General features: G+C 44.2%; 1 long non-coding RNA gene across 2 annotated transcripts in view; it reads right to left on the bottom strand.

Moving 5' to 3' along the window:
* Positions 1–3: 3 nt before the first annotated feature.
* Positions 4–21,173, bottom strand: part of LOC309646928 — a 28,999-nt gene continuing 7,829 nt past the window's right edge. Inside the window, exon 3 of one of the 2 annotated variants that reach the window (XR_014255661.1) lies at positions 4–1,859. This is a non-coding gene — a long non-coding RNA (uncharacterized lncRNA). Of the gene's footprint in view, positions 1,860–14,615; positions 20,379–21,173 lie in introns of those variants that run through there. The other variant, XR_014255662.1, reaches the window with a different exon arrangement.

A 21,173-nucleotide genomic window follows, 5' to 3' on the forward strand; every position in this document is an offset into this window, starting at 1 on the left:
ATGAAAAGGATTGTGAGAAGGAACCCAGCATGTTCTTTCCATCCTAAGGCAATGTCTGGTTTTGATATTACAGGCCCCGCCCAGCAGTCAGCACCGGGGCCACTTCTGTTGCGGTCTGGCCTGGCCTGACCTGTGCTCTCAGGGTTCACCCTCCTCCCTGGGATGCTGCCCTCTGTCCCCACCACAAACCCCAGGGGGCTCAGTGACCATCCCTCTGTGCCCACCTCACAGTCAGCCTGTCTGGAGACTGCCCCCGTGACTCACATCACAGCCACTTGCCAAAGGACGCCAAGGCTGGCTGCAGACGGCTGTCCGGGAATGAAGGAGCCTGGAGTCCTCTTGAGCCAGAGGCAACAGGAGTTCCAAGACATTTAGGGTAATAAAGTCACCTCTGTTAGGACCAAGTCCCAGTCACATATTTCAGTCAGTTCTTACTGGATGCTCTCTGTGGCAGGCCTCCACCCCGCCCCTAGATCTGGCAGATGGGCAGTGGGTAGGGAAAGCAGCGACAGCCAGAGCCCGATTTGAAAAGGCATCATGTGACACGTTGTCTCTGACTCTAAGTTGGCAGAGACCTAGGGACATGCAAGGAGAAGCACAGACAAAAAGACAACTCTCCTAAGGATTACAATTCCATTTAGTTTTCAATTTCTTATAAGAATGTCAGCCTCTGTTGAGAGGTTTGTGGTGAAGGCACTGCCACGGTGCAGAGGGACAGAGATCTCAGGGGGCAGTCACTTTGGCTATGGGACAAGACTCATACCTATGAATGTCCTCTGTTGGGAGAGGCATGTGCTGCCCAGGGAGTGGAACTGACCTAAAGAAAGACCTGATGTGTGACTCCATCATTGACAGGGCAGCTGGTTCTGTGCCCCTTGTTGGGTCTGTGGAGAAACAAGTACGGAGGCTCATACCACCTCACCCATAGGCCCTCCTTCCACCCCTCGTGCTCCTGGAAACCTCGTTAAGTCCCAAGCCCGCGGCTGGCCCCTAGGAACACAGGTTGCCATGAGGCTAAACTCCCTTCCCCTGGAGCCAAACAGCCAGGGCTTTGCCTGTTGGCCTAAGAGGTGCCTGTGCTTTTCCAGGAAGGACAGGGGGATCTGGATCCAGCCCCCAGTGGGGAGGGCTACTGGAATTCCGGGCAAGTGCTGACCCACGTTTTGGACTCCATCCGCAGAAGAACAAGTTGAATTTCCTACTCTTTGACCACCTGGGTCCCAGAATTCTTCAGGGAGAAGCTCCACTTAACACCAGCCAGCTTTTGCTCACAGACTCCACGGAGCTCAGGGTTATGGGGGGAAGAGGAGGTGGGGAGGACATCAGGAGTTCATCAGCAGCCCCTGATGAACCAGACACAGCTATTTCTAAAATCAAATGCCACAGCCAGTCCTCCAAGGGATCACATTCTCTGGGCGACCACGTTCAGATACAGGGCAAGAAGCAAAGCAAACAATGGAAATGGTTTCTTTGTTTCACTCAGGACTGGCTCTGGCCACACTAAAACTGCGGTGACAGCAGCTTGTTCTCAGTTTCTCAGTGTCCGCCCACCCCACCCCTGCCATCTTCCCAGTCTGCATAAGCACACACATCATCTTTCTGTCCCTTTCCCCACTTTCCCTCCCCCTGCCCCTTGACCTCTGGTGGGGCCTGAGCCCTCCCGGTGTCCTCTGCCCACCCAGGGCTCCGACCTCCTTTATCCCACAAAGGGCCTCCCATCTTGGGTACCCCATGCTCTGAACTTCTCCAACTGCCAGAAACACTCACTGGCTATGAAAGCTTGAGAAGCTGTTGAACCACATGGACACTCAGTTTCCACAGTTGTTAAAAAGAAAATGTGGTATCTTCCTCCGAATGTCCTGGAAAAGATGCAACGAAACGTGGGCGTGAATATGCAGCCAGTAGGCAGCAGTATAGTGGTGCGCGTGGGAAAGTGTGGCCGTGCTCCCACGCTAGCTGGTAAAGGTCAAAGCCCAGAGCTCCCTGAAGCACCACCCACCCAGCCCCGGTTACCCAGGCCCTCGCCGGGACCCTTGCAGACCGCCGCCCCCTGGACCAGCTGCTGGGGGTAACGCCCAGCTCTAGGGTGCAGGGGCTCCAGGGCCCACTCAGCGCCAGGACCAGCGTTGGTTCTCATGGGTCGTTTGCCCAGGCAGCGCCAGTTGTTAAAAAATCTGTGCTTCCCTCCTGGAGACAATGTGTTTGAATGTGCCTGTCTTGTAAGTTGAGGCATAGACCACATGATCGTAAGGGGAGCTAAGGTATGGAGGGGGAACCCTTTGAACCGTATCAGTCATTTGTGCCTTAGAGTAGGTGAACGAAGGAAAGGAGAAGAGGGTTTCTTAGGGACCAGGAGGTAAGGTGAAAGGAGGAGGTGAAATGCTGAGGCAGGAAGGGAAGAAAGGGCCTGGAAAGGGGAAGCAAATTCAGGCGACTTTCTCCACTTTGTCTAGAGACCTGTTTCTCACCACCAGTGTTTTAAATTCCTTGGAGCCGAAGTACGATATGCCCAGAAAACTCACGTCCTCCAGGAAGAAGAAAGGAAGTGGCCAGCACAGGCGGTACTGCAGGGGCCCGCTTGCCAGCCTGTGCCCCACGATCACCCAGGGGCTGGGGATGAGCACCAGCCTCGTGGCAGGAAGCCTGACTGTAGACCCAGCCGCACACTGACTTGCAGTGTGTGTGTGTGTGTGTGTGTGTGTGTGTGTGCGCGCGTGTGCATGTTGTGCGTTGTGTGTGTCCTGTTGGTCAAGCTGCTTACGTTTCTCTGAGCCTCCACTGCCCTTCCTCTGAGACGCATGGATTCAGTCACCTGCCCAGTGGCCCTCACAGACTGATGAAAGCTCGAAGAGAGCCGGTGCATAGAAGGGCTTTATGAATTATGAATTGCTTTTCCACCATATGTTGTGATAATCCGCTCCATTCAGAAAGAAGCAGAGCTGGGAGTGGGGAGGAGTGACTCAGGAAGCTCAAGGCGGGAGTGAGGGCTGAGGAGCTAGTCAGCGGCCCAGAATAGAACCATTCTCAGAGCCTGGAGCCCAACTCCTGGGCCAGGCCCGTCGGCAGCTGGTGGGCTCCAGGCCGACGGGGCCCCAGGCTACCTGCTCCCCCCACCAACCCACCCTCACACCCCTCCCCAGGTGGCCGCCCGCCCGGCCAGGCCAGGGCAAGCTGGCGGCCCTCGGCTCCCAGGCAGGAAGTGGAAGCAGCGACCCTCCTTCGACTTCGCCGAGAATCCAAGCGGCCCTCCCGCTCCAGGAGCTGAGCGCTCACTGCCAAATGTCGCCCCGGCCCCTTGCCAACGATCCCCACCATCAAAATTCCCCCGCAGACGAGACCTACAACGCACATGGGTTCAGGAGCTCCCAGGCCCCGACGAGGCACGCTGGCCCCCGTCCCACCTGCCCCAGCCAGGCTCCAGCCCTTCCGTTCCAAGGCAGGCAGCAGACACCGGTCCCCGCAGGGCTCAAGACCGAAGAAGTACCAGGGCTCAGGGTCTGGAAGCAAGCTGGCCCGCCTGGGCGTAACTAGGCGGGGATTTGATGTTTCACAAACAAACAGGGCTCCAAGGCATTCCTGCCGCTTGCTCAGGCCAAGGAAAGCAAGGTAATTACTCAAGGAATAGTGACCTCATCAGGAAAGTAGGCTCCCCAGTCTCTCACACAAACCCCGTATCCCCAAACAACCCAGGAGACTCCGTTTGTCATGAAAAACCCCCAGAGAGGCACTGCCGTGTAGACCAAGCAGGTGGCCAGTTTAGAAGCTGGCTGGAAAGCGGAGACTTTTCCCTGCTGTCTGGAGAAACCACCCTCCCAGGGGAACGGGTTCCAGCCTCAGGGTCCTGCCCTCTTGCCACACATAAAGAAACCAGAACAAAGTCAAGGCTTTTGTCATCTGGGCTCCCTAGGACCCTGGCGGGGCTCTGGGTGTCAGCGTGCTGCCTCTGCAGCCCCTGGGAGCTGGTGCTCCTGTGAAGCCGCTCAGCCTGGTCCTGTTTCACTTTCCCATCTTCTGCTTTGTTCTTCCTCAGGATGCGGTGAGAGGCGGAGATTGGGGAAGGAAGCAGGAAGTAGGAGAAGGGATGCCTGGCTATTCTGTCTGTCTACTCCCTGCTCCTTCAGCCAGGGGGGAGGAAGGACAGAAAGCCAAGCCTGGCCTTTGAAACTGGATAAACACACTGCTAGGCGCCTAGGGCTGTGTGCCAGGGGCTACCCAAAGCCACAGGCTAAACCCACACATCTTCCTGGGCCCTCCAGCTGGGGTGCAGTGAACTCCCTTACATTTAGATAAATGCAGCTATATCAACAAAAGCGAACATTACTGGGTGTTTACCATGTGCCAGACACTGTGCTAAGTGCTTAAAGTGCCTTGGCTCACGTAGACCTCCAAACAACGCTGTGAGGCAGTTCTTTCTTTTACCCACTCCATTTACCCCTACGTAGAGAGAGAGAGGCTTGTCTGAAGTCACAAAGCCATCGGTGACAGGCCTGGAGATCTGACTCTGGAGACCACTGAATGTAGATGTCTGATTTGTGCACTGCCCTCAGGAGCCCTACTAGAGGCAAGTGTCATTGCTTTCTCCACACAAAGACACTGCTGGCTGGCCCTGAAGGGGCACCTACCCGGAGCGGGCAAACTTGACTCAAATATTTCAGTTACACTTTGAGGCTCTCTTTGGAGGTGTTGTACCAAAAGAGCAATAAATTTTACATATAGATAGACAGATGGATAAATAGATAGATAGATAGAGAGAGAGAGAGATCTTCCTCTTTCCTTCCCTTCCTTTTCTTTCTTAACCAACTTAGTCCTAAAGTTGTCTGTCCTGGCAAAGCAAGGCAGGCATCCATGCAGGGTAAGAGAGCAGGGCCATAGTGACCCAGAGGGGAGGAGGGCTGGATCCTTTTGAGATAAAGGACACTACTGGAACAACTGGAGAGACGGGAGCAGAGTGTGCAGATAGATGGCAGTCATGTGTCCATGTTAGTTTCCTCATTGGCTGGTTCTGTCGGGGTTATACAGGGGAAGGTCTTTACGTGGAGGCTATCATGCCAGCAACTTACTCTTAAAATTTTATTACTTTTACCTTTTCATTTACTTTTAAAACAAACCAGCAATGCATGCATATACTCTCATGGTAAAAAACAAAATCATCAAGCAATACAGAAACTGCAATAAGGAAGAACCTTTGTATTCTATTACAAGTTAATCACTAAAGGGATGTTGCCTATACTCTTAAATTACACATAATGGCCCATCTCTGGGAACCCTGCCTAAACCCCCCCAGCTAATAAACATTAAGCTAAAATACCTTTGTTTAGCTCACAGGAAACATCCTGACCAGGCCTACCTGTGAATGACTGCAGGAAGGAAGAAATTAACACACCCCCTCTGGAGGCTGACCAGAACCAGGAAATGTTTGACTTTACTCCCTCTCTTTTTAGTATAAAAGAAGCCTGAATTCTAACTTAGGCAAGATGGTTCTTTGGGACACGAGTCCACCATTTTCTCGGTCTGCTGGCTTTCTGAATAAAGTTTCTAGCTATTCCTTGCCCCAACAACTTGTTTCTCAATTTACTGGCTTCTCACATGGCAAACAGTACGAGCTTAGACTCAGTAACAAATCTATTCCTTTAAAAACGTAATTCTCCACCCCACCCCTTCAACCTCAGTACATTTTTCAGAAGTCAACACTATTATTGAGGTGGTATTTTCATAGGATACAAGTATATAGGTAAGAGAATAGATCTTCAAAGTTCTCATCACAAGGAAAAAAACTCATTCATGTGAGATGATAGATGATAACTAAACTTGTGATGATCGTTTCACAATATATACATACATCAAATCATTGTGTTGTACAAATTAAACTAATACAATGTTCTATGTCAATTATATCTCAATAAAACTGGAGAAAAATAGAGAGATTGGTTCAAGCTGGCAGAGTAGAAGGACATGCGCTCACTCACTCTTGCAAGAGCGCCGGAATCACAACTAACCACTGAACAATCATCGACAGGAAAACACTGAAACTCACCAAAAAAGTACCCCACATCCAAAGACAAAGGAGAAGCCTCAATGAGACAGTAGGAGAGGCACAATCACAATAAAATCAAATCCCATAACTGCTGGGTAGGGGACTCACAAACTGGAGAACACTTATACCACAGAAGTCTACCCACTGGAGTGAAGGTTCTGAGCCCCACATCAGGCTTCCCAACCTGGGGGTCTGGCAACGGGAGGAGGAATTCCTAGAGAATCAGACTTTGAAAGCTAGTGGGATTTGATTGCAGGACTTCTACAGGACTGGGGGAAACAGAGACTCCACTCTTGGAGGGCACACACAAAGTAGTGTGAGCATCGGGACCCACGGGAAGAAGCAGTGGCCCCATAGGAGACTGAACCAGACCTACCTGCTAGTGTTGGAGGGTCTCCTGCAGAGGCAGGGGTGGCTGTGGCTCACCGTGGGGACAAGGACACTGGCAGCAGAAGTTCTGGGAAGTACTCCTTGGCATGAGCCCTCCCAGAGTCTGCCATTAGCCCCACCAAAGAGCTGGGTAGGCTGCAGTGCTGGGTCACCTCAGGCCAAACAACCAACAGGGAGGGAACCCAGCCCCACCCATCAGCAGACAAGTGGATTAAAGTTTTACTGAGCTCTGCCCACCAGAGCAACACCCAGCTCTACCACCACCAGTCCCTCCCACCAGGAAGCTTGCCCAAGCCTCTTAGATACCCTCATCCACCAGAGGGCAGACAGCAGAAACAAGAAGAACTACAATTCAGCAGCCTGTGGAAGGAAAACCACATTCACAGAAAGACAGACAAGACGAAAAGGCAGAGGACTATGTACCAGATGAAAGAACAAGATAAAGCCCCAGAAAAACAAATAAATGGAGATAGGCAACCTACCAGAAGAAGAATTCAGAATAATGATAGTGAGGATGATCCAGGACCTCGGAAAAAGAATGGAGGCAAAGATCGAGAAGATGCAAGAAATGTTTAACAAAGACCTAGAAGAATTAAAGAACAAGCAAACAGAGATGAACAATACAATAACTGAAATGAAAAATACACTAGAAGGAATCAATAGCAGAATAACTGAAGCAGAAGAATGGATAAATGACCTGGAAGACAGAATGGTGGAATTCACTGCCGTGGAACAGAAGAAAGGAAAAAGAATGAAAAGAAATGAAGACAGCCTAAGAGACTTCTCAGACAACATTAAACGAAACAATATTCGCATTATAGGGGTCCCAGAAAGAGAAAAGAGAGAGAAAGAACCCAAGAAAATATTTGAAGTGATTATAGTCAAAAACTTCCCTAACATGGGAAGGGAAATAGCCACCCAAGTCCAGGAAGCGCAGAGAGTCCCATGCAGGATAAACCCAAGGAGAAACACAACGAGACACACAGTAATCAAACTGGCAAAAATTAAAGACAAAGAAAAATTATTGAAAGCAACAAGGGGAAAATGACAAATAACATACAAGGGAACTACCATACGGTTAACAGCTGATTTCTCAGCAGAAACTCTACAAGCCAGAAGGAAGTGGCACGTATATTTAAAGCGATGAAAGGGAAGACCCTACAGCCAAGACTACTCTACCTGGCAAGGATCTCATTCACATTCAACAGAGAAATCAAAAGCTTTACAGACAAGCAAGAGCTAAGAGAATTCAGCACCACCAAACCAGCTCTACAACAAATGCTAAAGGAACTTCTCTAAGTGGGAAACACAAGAGAAGAAAAGGACCTACAAAAACAAACCCATAACAGTTAAGAAAATGGTAATAGGAACATACATACCAATAATTACCTTAAACATGAATGGATTCAATGCTCCAACCAAAAGACACAGGCGTGCTTAATGGGTACAAAAACAAGACCCATATATATGCTGTCTACAAGAGACCCACTTCAGACCTAGAGACACATACAGACTGAAAGTGAGGGGATGGAAAAAGATATTCCATGCAAATGGAAATCAAAAGAAAGCTGGAGTAGCAATACTCATATCAGATAAAATAGACTTTAAAATAAAGAATGTGACAAGGACAAGGAAGGACGCTACATAATGATCAAGGGATCAATCCAAGAAGAAGATATAACAATTATAAATATATATGCACCCAACATAGGAGCACCTCAATACATAAGGCAACTGCTAACAGCTATAAAAGAGGAAATTGACAGTAACACAATAACAGTGGGGGACTTTAACACCTCAATTACACCAATGGACAGATCATCCAGACAGAAAATTAATAAGGAAACACAAGCTTTAAATGGCACAATAGACCAGATAGATTTCATTGATATTTATAGGACATTCCATCCAAAAACAGCAGATTACATTTTCTTCTCAAGTGCACACAGAACATTCTCCAGGATAGATCACATCTTGAGTCACAAATCAAGCCTTGGTAAATTTAAGAAAACGGGAATCATATCAGACATCTTTTCCAAGCACAATGCTATGAGATTAGAGATCAATTACAGGGAAAAAAACATAAAAACCACAAACACATGGAGGCTAAACAATACGTTACTAAATAACCAAGAGATCACTGAAGAAATCAAAGAGGAAATCAAAAAATACCTAGAGACAAATTACAACAAAAACAAGATGATCCAAAACCTATGGGATGCAGCAAAAGCAGTTCTAAGAGGGAAGTTTATAGCTATACAAGCCTACCTAAACAAACAAGAAAAATCTCAAATAAACCATCTAACCTTACACCTCAAGGAACTACAGAAAGAAGAACAAACAAAACCCAAAGTCAGCAGAAGGAAAGAAATCATCAAGATCAGAGCAGAAATAAATGAAATAGAAACAAAGAAAACAATAGCAAAGATCAATAAAACTAAAAGCTGGTTCTTTAAGAAGATAAACAAAATTGATAAACCTTTAGCCAGACTCATCAAGAAAAAGAGGGAGAGGACTCAAATCAATAAAATTAGAAATGAAAAAGGAGAAGTTACAACGAACACGGCAGAAATACAAAGCATCATAAGAGACTACTACAAGGAACTCTATGCCTATAAAATGGACAACCTGGAAGAAATGGACAAATTCTTAGAAAGGTATAACCTTCCAAGACTGAACCAGGAAGAAATAGAAAATATGAACAGACCAACCACAGGTAATGAAATTGAAACTGTGATTTAAAACCTTCCAACAAACAAAAGTCCAGGACCAGATGGCTTCACAGGTGAATTCTATCAAACATTTAGAGAAGAGCTAACATCCATCTTTCTCAAACTCTTCCAAAAAATTACAGAGGAAGGAATGCTCCCAAATCCATTCTATGAGGCCACCATCACCCTGATACCAAAACCAGACAAAGATACTACAAAAAAAGAAAATTACAGACCAATATCACTGATGAATATAGATGCAAAAATCCTCAACAAAATACTAGCAAACAGAATCCAACAACACATTAAAAGGATCATACACCATGATAAAGTGGGATTTATCCCAGGGATGCAAGGATTCTTCAAATACACAAACTAATCAATGTGATACACCATATTAACAAATTGAAGAATAAAAACCATATGATCATCTCAAGAGATGCAGAAAAAGCTTTTGACAAAATTCAACACACATTTATGATAAAAATTCTCCAGAAAGTAAGCTTAGAGGGAACCTACCTCAACATAATAAAGGCCATATATGACAAACCCACAGCAAACATCATTCTCAATGGTGAAAAACTGAAAGCATTTCCTCTAAGATCGGGAACAAGACAAGGATATCCACTCTCACCACTATTATTCAACATAGTTTTGGAAGTCCTAGCCCCGGCAATCAGAGAAGAAAAAGAAGTAAAAGGAATACAAATTGGAAAAGAAGAAGTAAAACTGTCACTGTTTGCAGATGACATGATACTATACATAAAGAATCCTAAAGATGCCACCAGAAAACTACTAGAGCTAATCAATGAATTTGGTAAAGTTGCAGGATACAAAATTAATGCACAGATATCTCTTGCATTCCTATACACTAACAAAGAAAGATCGGAAAGAGTAATTAAAGAAACAATCCCATTCACCATTGCAACAAAAAGAATAAAATACCTAGGAGTAAACCTACCTAAGGAGGTAAAAGACCCATACTCAGAAAACTATAAGACACTGATGAAAGAAATCAAAGATGACACAAACAGATGGAGAGATATACCATGTTCTTGGATTGAAAGAATCAACATTGTGAAAATGACTATATTACCCAAAGGAATCTACAGGTTCAATGCAATCCCTACCAAATTACCAGTGGCATTTTTTACAGAACTAGAACAAAAAATCTTAAAATTTGTATGGAGACACAAAAGACCCCGAATAGCCAAAGCAGTCTTCAGGGGAAAAAATGGAGCTGGAGGAATCAGACTCCCTGACTTCAGACTATACTACAAAGCTACAGTAATCAATACACTATGGTACTGGCACAAAAACAGAAATATAGATCAATAGAACAGGAGAGAAAGCCCAGAGATAAACCCACACACCTATGGTCAACTAATCTATGACAAAGGAGGCAAGGATATACAATGGAGAAAAGACATTCTCTTCAATAAGTGGTGCCGGGAAAACTGGACAGCTACATGTAAAAGAATGAAATTAGAACACTCCCTAACACCATACACAAAAATAAACTCAAAATGGATTAGAGACCTAAATGTAAACCGGACACTATAAAACTCTTAGAGGAAAACATAGGAAGAACACTCTTTGACATAAATCACAGCAAAATCTTTTTTGATCCACCTCCTAGAGTAATGGAAATAAAAACAAAAATAAACAGATGGGACCTAATTGGGAGAAAATATTTGCCAACGAATCAATGGATAAAGGATTAATCTCCAAAATATATAAACAGCTCAAGCAGCTCAATATTAAAAAAACAAACAACCCAATCAAAAAATGGGCAGAAGATCTAAATAGACATTTCTCTGAAGAAGACATACAGATGGCCAAGAAGCACATGAAAAGCTGCTCAACATCACTAATTATTAGAGAAAAGCAAATCAAAACTACAATGAGGTATCACCTCACACTAGTTAGAATGAGCATCATCAGATAATGTACAAACAACAAATGCTGGAGAAGGTGTGGAGAAAAGGGAACCCCCTTGCACTGTTGGTGGGAATGGAAATTGATATAGCCACTATGGAGAACAGTATGGAGGTTCCCTAAAAAACTAAAAATAGAATTACCAGATGACCCAGCAATCCCACTACTGGGCATATACCCAGAGAAAACCATAATTCAAGAAGACACATGCACCCCAATGTTCATTGCAGCACTATTTACAATAGCCAGGTCATGGAAGCAACCTAAATGCCCATCGACAGACGAATAGATAAAGAAGATGTGGTACATATATACAATGCAATATTACTCGGCCATAAAAAGGAACGAAATTGGGTCATTTGTAGAGACATGGATGGATCTAGAGACTGTCATACAGAGTGAAGTAAGTCAGAAAGTGGAAAACGCATATATGTGGAACCTAGAAAAATGGTACAGATGAACTGGTTTGCAGGGCAGAAATTGAGACACAGATGTAGAGAACAAACGTATGGACACCAAGGGGGAAAGTGGTGGTGGTGGTGTGATGAATTGGGAGATTGGGACTGACATATATACACTAATATGTATAAAATAGATAACTAATAAGAACTTGCTGTATAAAAAATAAATAAAATAAAATTCAAAAAAAGAAACTAGGAAAAAATAAAGAAAGAAAAAATGCCAAGAAACAATAATATAAAAAATTCCTTTTAATACTCACTATAGAAAAAAGAAATACTGTTGTTAAACTTTCATTACATTGGTTGTTAAAGTCAAAAAAGATTAGTAAGATATGTGCTGCTTTTGGGGAAAAAAATATGTAAACAACAGACTTTTAAATGGTTCAGGAGAAAATAATGTTCTTTGCACTGTGTTTTTTAATTTCTAAATTCGAGATTGCTTCAAATAAATTTTAACTAAAAAGAAAACACACACACACAAAGCATGAACCTTGAAAGAAAATTGGTTCTTAGGTTGAGACCCCCAGGGCACATCTTCATGGTCTGCTATTAGAGGCACTAAAATAAAAATGTCTGGGGAGTCTGGCCCCAGACAAGCCAAGCTGTCTGGAAATTCCAGGTGCTCTGAGCTCCCCTGGGAGTGGAGGGTTCCCTCCTGGGGATCCATGCTGCCGTGTCTGCTCACATCCTCCAGCCTCTACTTGGGAGTTCCAGCCGTGAAGGTGGCATAAGGAATCATGCCTTGGCCTGCAGGTTCTCCACCGCCTAGGAGACCCAGCTCCCACCCACCACCGGGAGCAAAGATGCCTGCCAGGTATCATCTTACTGATCACTCTACCAAGAAATGGTGTTTGTACTCCGGGTTCCCTCTCCACAAGGCACCAGTTACCACGGATGGAGAAACTGTGGGAGGGAGGGTGGTGTGAAAAAGTGCCAGCCTCACTGATGGTGGTGTCCCCAGCCTGGGATTGTCCCTGCACAACTTCTGCACCATGAAGACTGAGCCTACCTACTCCTCTGGGCTCAGAGCAAAGGGCACGGATATCTCCCCCATTTCCAATGACCTGACTGTGCTGTTGGATAGTCTTTCATTCTAAGGACCCAGAGAAGGCTGGAAACTCCTTCAGTGAGCCTGACCAGCACCACAGCTGACTTGCAGAGGGACAGAAAGCTGCCTGGGGCTCTGGGAGCCTGGAGGAGGGGGTCAGGCCCTCAGCCGGCCCATTACTCAGCAGGTGAGCCGGTTGCAAAAGAAGTGGTTGTGGTCCAGTGTCCAGTGTAACAGCACAGTGTGGAGGTGCACAGTCAGTGCCCCGGGCTCCTTCACATAAAATCGCTGCATCACATGCGCTTGGGGACGGGTTGGGGGGGGGGGGCGGGCACAGAAAAAAACAGGTTGGCTTCTTGATGTGAGAACATTTCTCCAGCCTCAGAACATTTCTAAACTCCTTACTCTGATCACAAATGCAGGTGAGAACCATGGGCCTGATTCCTCAGTAACTCCCAAGTAAATTCACGGAGCGCTGTGGGTCTCCAGAATGAAAGACCCTCCCCCCACCAAGAAACCTGGATTTGTGGCAGAGATTTCAGAAGCACGTCCTCCTCCACAGTTTAATATTGTGTCTTGAAATGCAATCCCTGCCTTCCCTGTAAGACAACAGAAAGCAAAAGTTCTCCTAAGGAAACACCGAATTTAACAGTGCCGAAACTGGAATTACGGGGCAAGCAAGAGGAAGAGGTTAGGAAATATAAGCCAGCAGAAGTGAGCTGGGAATCAGGTGTGAGAGTTTGCAACAGGAGTCAGAAAGAAAAAGAGAAAAGAAAAGGAGCTTAAAGAAGCTTAGAATCAGAAAGCTGGATGATTTCAGACAGGATAAACTAATCATTCAGCAAACTGTGCCAGACACTGAGAATGCACAAATGAAAAGACAGTCCTTTCTCTTGAAAAATGCAATGGTCTAGTGGAAGACACAGACATAAACCAATTAGAAAACCACATGATCCTTGGTACAGTTGAGGTCTTTACAGGCTCCTCAAGGATAATAAAGGAGTGAGCCTCTGACTGGGGGAGTTGGGGACATCTGAGCTGGGTATTGAAAGACGAGCACACGTTTTGCCAAGAAAAGGGAAAGGGCCTGAGGACATTCCAATGATAAGTCAGTTAGAAAGGACTCCAAGGAAAGGTGCAAAGAAACCAGTCCAGGGAGATTTCTCTTCCTGTGAGAGAGTAGCATTCCTGGGCAAGATGTCTGGACCCTTTGGCAACAGGTTTGGGGAATGCAATGCAGGTTGGCCTGAACTCAAGGGGACGGTGGGCAGGGAGAGGGAATGGTCTGGATTATACTTTACATGTAGGCTTTCACCTCAGATTACTTACGCATAAAATAGGGATAATAATTAGTACTCTGCAAAGTGATGGTAAAAATATCACTAGAGATTATCATACTAAGTGAAGTAAGTCAGAAAGAGAAAGACAAATACCATATTATATCACTTACATGTGGAATCTAAAGTATGACACAGGGCTTCCCTGGTGGCGCAGTGGTTGAGAATCTGCCTGCTAATGCAGGGGACACGGGTTCGAGCCCTGGTCTGGGAAGATCCCACATGCCGCGGAACAACTAGGCCCGTGAGCCACAACTACTGAGCCTGCGCGTCTGGAGCTTGTGCTCCGCAACAAGAGAGGCTGCGACAATGAGAGGCCCGCGCACCGCGATGAAGAGTGGCCCCCGCTTGCCGCAACTAGAGAAAGCTCTCGCACAGAAACGAAGACCCAACACAGCCAAAATTAAATAAATAAATTAACTAAAAAAAAAAAAAAAAAAAAAAGATAAAATATGACACAAATGAACCTATCTACGAAATAGAAACAGATTCACAGACACAGAGAACAGACTTGTCATTGCCAAGGGGGAGGGAGGTGGGGTAGGGATGGATTGGGAGTTTGGGATTAGTAGATGCAAACTATTACATAGAGAATGGATAAACAACAAGGTCCTACTGTATAGCCCAGAGAACTATATGCAATACCCTGTGATAAACCATAATGGAATTTTTAAAAAAGAATGTATATATATATATATATGTACAACTGAATCACTTTGTTGTTCAGCAGAAATTAACACATCATTGTAAATCAACTATACTTCAATTTAAAAAATATTATATAATATACATCCTAAAAAAAAAAAGTTAACCACCCTCTGTTTACCCAGAGGAATTCAAGATGATCCATCTCTTTCCTGGGAACTAGAATGCCTGAGAAAGCAGGGTTGGTACCGTGCCCTCTAAAGGAGAGAAGAGCCCTTTCGACACTCCCACCTCGCCGACGAGTGGAGGGAGCTGCAGGAGAGGCCCTGATGGTGGCCCCGCAGGCAGCCATCACCCCAGCCCCACCCCTGCGAAGCCAAACCTGAGGCAGGTCACCCATCCCCCCCAATAGCTGAGGTCATTCCTGAGTAGAGGAGCCTATAGCTATGAGGCGTGGAGCTCGCAGCAGCGATGGAGGCTCTTGCCCAGGGCACAGAGCTCCGTGGCACCTGTGGCCCAGGAACAAATATGACCCCATGGCTGGTTGTGCCTCTCGGAAGAAGAAACTCTGGGCAAGGGACATGGAGCCAACCTTCAGGGGAATGATGCCGGTACGGGCCGAATTGTGTGCCCCTAAAGGGTCACATATCGAAGTCCCAACACCCAGTACCTTGGAATGTGACCTTATTTGGAGAAAGGGTCTTGACAGAGCTAATCAAGTTAAAACGAGGCCATTAGTGTGGGCCCTAGTCCATTATGACCGGTGTCCTTGTAAGAAGAGGAGATTTGGACACAGAGACACACTTGGAGGGAAGAGGATGTGATGAGACACAGGGAGAAGACAGCCAACTACAAGCCAAGGAGAGGGACCTGAGACAGATCCCTCCCTCACAACCTCAGAAGGAACCAACCCTGCTGACACCTTGATTTCAGACTTCCAGCCTCCAGGGCTGTGAGACAATCAATTTCGGTTGTTTAAGCCTCCTTCCACCCAAGTCAGTGGTGCTTTGTTACAGCAGCCCAAGCAAACGAATCCAGATGCCCATGCAACTCCATTCTCCACTGTGGCCCCCTTCAGGCAGGGTTTCTCAAACCTGAATCATATGTAGACCCCTTTTAAAGGAGGGGAAGAATTCTCTAGCTCCACACCCCACCCCTATGACAATTTAACTGATTTTTTTAATGTTACTTAAATAGTTATAAGAATCAAGCATAAATTTTTATTTTTGTTCTTGTAAAATGATAAAATCAAAACTGTATGTTCTCTGTATTGATTCTTTAAGATTATCAATTGAAATAAAATCCGAGAATTTAAAAATTCTTGTAGAGAGGTCATAAACCCTATGGTTGATATGAACTCTGGAATAGGATTGAGCTGTTATCCCCAGGGTAAGTTGCTCCATTGATCAATATTTTGGATCAACATGTGATAAAATATTTTGACTAGCTGGTCTAGATGTTAATCACTCGGAGGATATTTTATTCTCCAAGGTCATCCCAACCAAAATTTTCGGCCCATTTGAAGTTTTGTTATCCCTTGATTTGGTTGATTTTTGTTGTTTTTGGACTAATTAATTAAAATTCCATGGAGTCAAAAGAAAATTCTTGTAGAGATCTTGGGGGTTTCACTTTGAGGAAAACTGACCTAAAAACTTTATGTTTGGGGAAGCTTCTATGTTCCCCTAAAGCAACACAATGAGTGGACATCGGTGAACAGCCCCAGGAATCATAGAATCACATGGACACCAGGATGGTGCAGTAACACTGGTGTGTCTCTGAGAAAACAACTTCTCTGTTCCCCTGTAGAGAATCTTCTTGAAATTAAGAAACTGATAGCTTTCCAGGGCTCGGGGCCTGTAGTCAGATGTTGAGCAGGAAGGAGGTTATGGAAGAGATAGTCACATGGAGATGGGTAGCTCCCCAAATGTGACTGTCGCTCCACAGTCACTGTGTCTATCTCATGGCAGATTTGCAGGCTTGGTTTAGCAAAATAAATAAATGAATAAATAAATAGACAGATAAATCATTTTTAAAGTATCCCATGTGTTATGGGCTGAACTGTGTTTCCCCCAAATTCATACATTGAAATCCCAACACTTAGTACCTCAGAATGTAACCAGATTTAGAGACAGGGTTTTTAACAAGGTGATCAAAATTAAATGAAGTCATAAGCCTGGGGTCCTAATCCCATAGGATCGGCATCCTTATAAGAAGAAGAGACACAAGGGGTGCACAAGCACAGGGGAAAGGCCAGGTGAGAACACAATGAGAAGGTGCCGTCTGCAAGCCAAGGAGAGAGGCCTCAGGAAAAACTGAACCTGGTAACACCTTGATCTCAGACTTCTAGCCTCCAGAACTGTGAGACAATACATTTCTGTTGTTTAAGCCCTTGTCTGTGGTATTTTGTTATAGCAGCCCTAGCAAACTAATACCCCCCCACATAGATGATCTTTCTCCAGGTCAACATTCCCCAGCGCATTATTTTGTTCATGATCTGAGTGGGCATCTTACAACACTGTGGAGGGCATCATGCTGGCTTCTGTGGGAGCTGCTGAGATCAAGGTTGGATATCTGTGGAAATGTCTCATCTCCCCCTACCAAACTGTCATTCTTTAGAGGCCAGAACTGCATCTTGTTTCTCTGTGAACAAGAGCACGTAGGGGTCTCCCAGTAAGTATTTGCTGGCTGTGTGAATGAAAAATAGAAACAGGACATGATCTAATTTTATATTTAGAAATATATAAAGAATATATACTAAAACATTCATAAGAGATTATCTTTGCATGTAGGATTATGGATGATTTAACTTTTAATATTTTCATATCAGTGTTTTATTTCCCACAATAAATGTGTATTATTATTATAATAAGATAAAATAGGGGGTATTTATTTTGCCTTGCTTGTTGATTTGTGTACCCAGAGCTGTCACTCACTGAGATGATGAGAATGGAATTTAAATTCATTCCCCTGCTGATCAAACCTGGAGAAAAACCTGGGCCCTGATGAATACCAGGGCCACAGTGACTTGTCCTGCTGTCCCCCCGAGTCCAGAGCACAGGTTCTTACACAGAATAAAGTCCCCAGATCATCGGCCAGACCTAAGTCCTGTGATGTCCTAGGAGACAAGGCCTGGTATCCAGGAAGGGGTGTCCAGCAGGCTAGGAGGAAGCAGGGAATTCAACACAAGGACCAGCATGTGGCCTGCACTGGGGGCCACTGACAAGCCATCTAGATATTCATGTTGCTGGTCCAGGGAAATGAGGTCTGTGTCCATTCATGGAGCTTCTCAATGCCACGGTCACCCTGTCTCCTATGAAGATTTGTCATAGGATTTGTCAATGACATTTGTCAAATGTCAAAGATTTGCACAGGCTGCAGCTCACTCTTGGGCAAATTCAGCATCCACTATGTAACATAAATGGTCCTGAGACCCTCCAACCAAAATGATCTCTTATTTTATCCAACAAGAAGGTCTAAAATCCCCACCACCAGAAGCCACACTTAAGGTCAGGCATTATCTACTGGAGGATCCAAGGGTAACTGCTCGTTAATCCATCAGCATGTTAGCCTTCAGAAGTAGAGTCCCAAGGGATTGAGATGCAGGCCATGCACCTTCTGACACATGAAGAAGTTGAGTATCTACAACAGCTCTTCTCGAACATGAGCAATGCACAGACCCCTCTCAAAGGAAAGAAATCACTTGTATCCCCAATATTGACTCAATTTATTGTTATTCTAAAGCAACTTAAATACTTGCAGACACATAATTAGGTTGAAAAACATGCTTACAATATGGAAATGTATGTTGAATATGGAAAACTTAAATACCAATAAAATCCAAACTACTCTATTACTGTAATGTGACAAATTGAACTGTTTTGCTGAAGCTAATTCACTGTGTACAACTGGAGTGCAGTACTGACCACAGCTGCAAAGTTCTCATTCTGGAGATATTCAGGCCTGCAGCTGTCCTACCGAGTTCTCTCCGTTTGAACTACCGTGAAACCTGCACTGTATCAGCCACGGTCCAGTCTGGCTTTCTCTTGGCTCCAACACATCACTTACATATTCCATCCTCCTCCGTTCTTTTTCTACTAGACGATTAAAGATATTCTTATCTACTTGACACTTATGCCATTGTAAGCAGCAACAGTGAAATCCTGGCACCAAAAAGGAATCACTGCAACTTCAGTAACAAGACAATTACCCAGATCACCAAGACGATGCTAGATTATCACAAATGAGAGCACATCTTCAAAAATTCTCATTGATAACTCTGTGGATCTCCAGTTTGAGAAATGTTTAATCATAAGGTGGGCTACTGTCCGGAGAAAATAAACTCAGGTAGAGAACAAAGTTGGAGGAACCTTAAAGGAGGAAGCAGAAATTGTAATTGGTTGCTGTTAGGAAAGTTCAAGAAAGAGGAGAAGGAGTTCGAAAGAAGTTAAGGAATGTAAACAGAGAGAAAAGCAAACAAACAAAAAAATACCTACTTTTATTATTGAAGATGATGATGATGTCTGGTTTGGTTTTGGCTAGGGCTGCCTCTGGATTTATCCTAACCATCTTATCATATAACCATCTTATTATATAGTAGTATTTAGCATGTGGTTGAATCAGACAACCCTGAGGAAAGATTTCAGTGCCACAGTTTCTCACATAAGTTCAAGAAGTTGCTTGAGCTCTCTAAATCTCAGCTTCCTTCTTTGCAAATAGGGATAATAATTGCACCTTCCTCAAATGGTTGTTTTGAGGATTAAATGACATAATCCATGTTTTTTAAAAATCACCAATGCAGTGAATGGCACATAGTAAGTGCTCAATTAATAACTATTTCCAACACAAAATTTATTTTAGCCACATTGACCATAAAAATAAACAAGGGACTTAAGAATAACTAAATTAACTAGTGTACAAACTTGCATTTGGTCTTATATTTTAAACTATTTTTCCTAATACATATTTATGAAATAAAATTTTATAAAATACATTGAAATGATTTATTAAAATTCATGTCAACAAAGAACTAATAACAAACATTATCCAAAAGATCAATCTAAACTTGCATTGTTTCCCAGTGATTGGCTTCCTGTATACCAATTCACTAGTCAGTTCTCCATAAGGCCACATATAAGAATTGTGTGAAATTTTATCTTAAAATAACTCCACTTTGTTAAATATGTTTAAAATATTCAACAGGAGAGGAAAGATAAAACTACTTTTACATGTTTTAAAGGCTGGTAATTGCCGGGCTACTTAAGAAATTTGATGCAAAACAACTTTCACAGGAAACAGAGATGCCAAAATTAGTAGAAATTTGATTTCCAAGGAAATCATTCCTGGTTAGGGAAAAAAATCACTGGAGTCAAGTTGAGATAGGCTCTTTTCTCGTGTGTGTGTTTGCGTGTGTGTGCATGCGCATGTGTGTGTATCCTCCAAAAGAGGAAATGTGAAGTAGGACTCATCCAGGAAAAAGGAATTTGAGGGCTTCCTTCTTTTTAATATAAATTTATTTATTTATTTATTATTTATTTTTGGCTGTGTTGGGTCTTCGTCGCTGCAAACGGGCTTTCTCTAGTTGTGGTGAGCGGGGAATACTCTTCATTGCGGTGCTCAGGATACCTTCGTTGCGGTGCTCAGGCTTCTCACTGCGGTGGCAGCTTGTCTTCTTGCGGAGCACGGGCTCTACGTGAGCAGGCTTCAGTAGTTGTGGGTCACGGGCTCTAGAGTGCAGGCTCAGCAGTTGTGGTGCACCAGCTTAGTTGCTCGGTGGCAGGTGGTATCCTCCCAGACCAGGGCTGGAACCCATGTCCCCTGTATTGACAGGCAGATTCTTAACCACTGCACCACCAGGGAAGTCCCTAAGGGCTTCCTTGAGATTAACAAAGTAGTTTTAGCAAGAGTAATATTAGCTGGTTGGAAGAAGTTAAACCCAGAGTACAATCATGAAGCAGGCAGGTCATCAATGATTCTCAAATAAATCAGCAAAGACAAAAATCCATGTGACTAACAGAGAGGTCAACAGGCAGCCAGTGCCCCAGGACTTATAGATAAATGAGAAAACCCATAAGCAGGCTAACTATTTATCTCTCAAACCTATACACTTTTGAAAGTGAAAACAAATGCAAAAATAAATTAAAATTATATAAACTTTGAAATATGTATTTTTAATGGGCAAATTGAATTTATTGTATTGGTGAACTCATAAAATAGTTATATTCCAAAGTTATTTTAAAAAGTAAAATTCTTTCTTTAAAAGTAGCCAAGATCAGGAAACTTGCACAAGCCTCTCAGATAGCCTCATCCACCAGAGGGCAGACAGCAGAAGCAAGAAGAACTACAATCCTGCAGCCTGTGGAACAAAAACCACATTCATAGAAAGATAGACAAGATGAAAAGGCAGAAGGCTATGTACCAGATGAAGGAACAAGATAAAACCCCAGAAAAACAACTAAATGAAGTGGAGATAGGCAACCTTCCAGAAAAAGAATTCAGAATAATGATAGTGAAGATGATCCAGGACCTCTGAATAAGAATGGAGGCAAAGATCGAGAAGATGCAAGAAATGATTAACAAAGACCTAGAAGAATTAAAGAACAAACAAACAGA

This window comes from Balaenoptera physalus (genome assembly GCF_965194825.1).
Source record: "Balaenoptera physalus genome assembly, chromosome: 17".
NCBI lineage: Eukaryota > Metazoa > Chordata > Mammalia > Artiodactyla > Balaenopteridae > Balaenoptera > Balaenoptera physalus.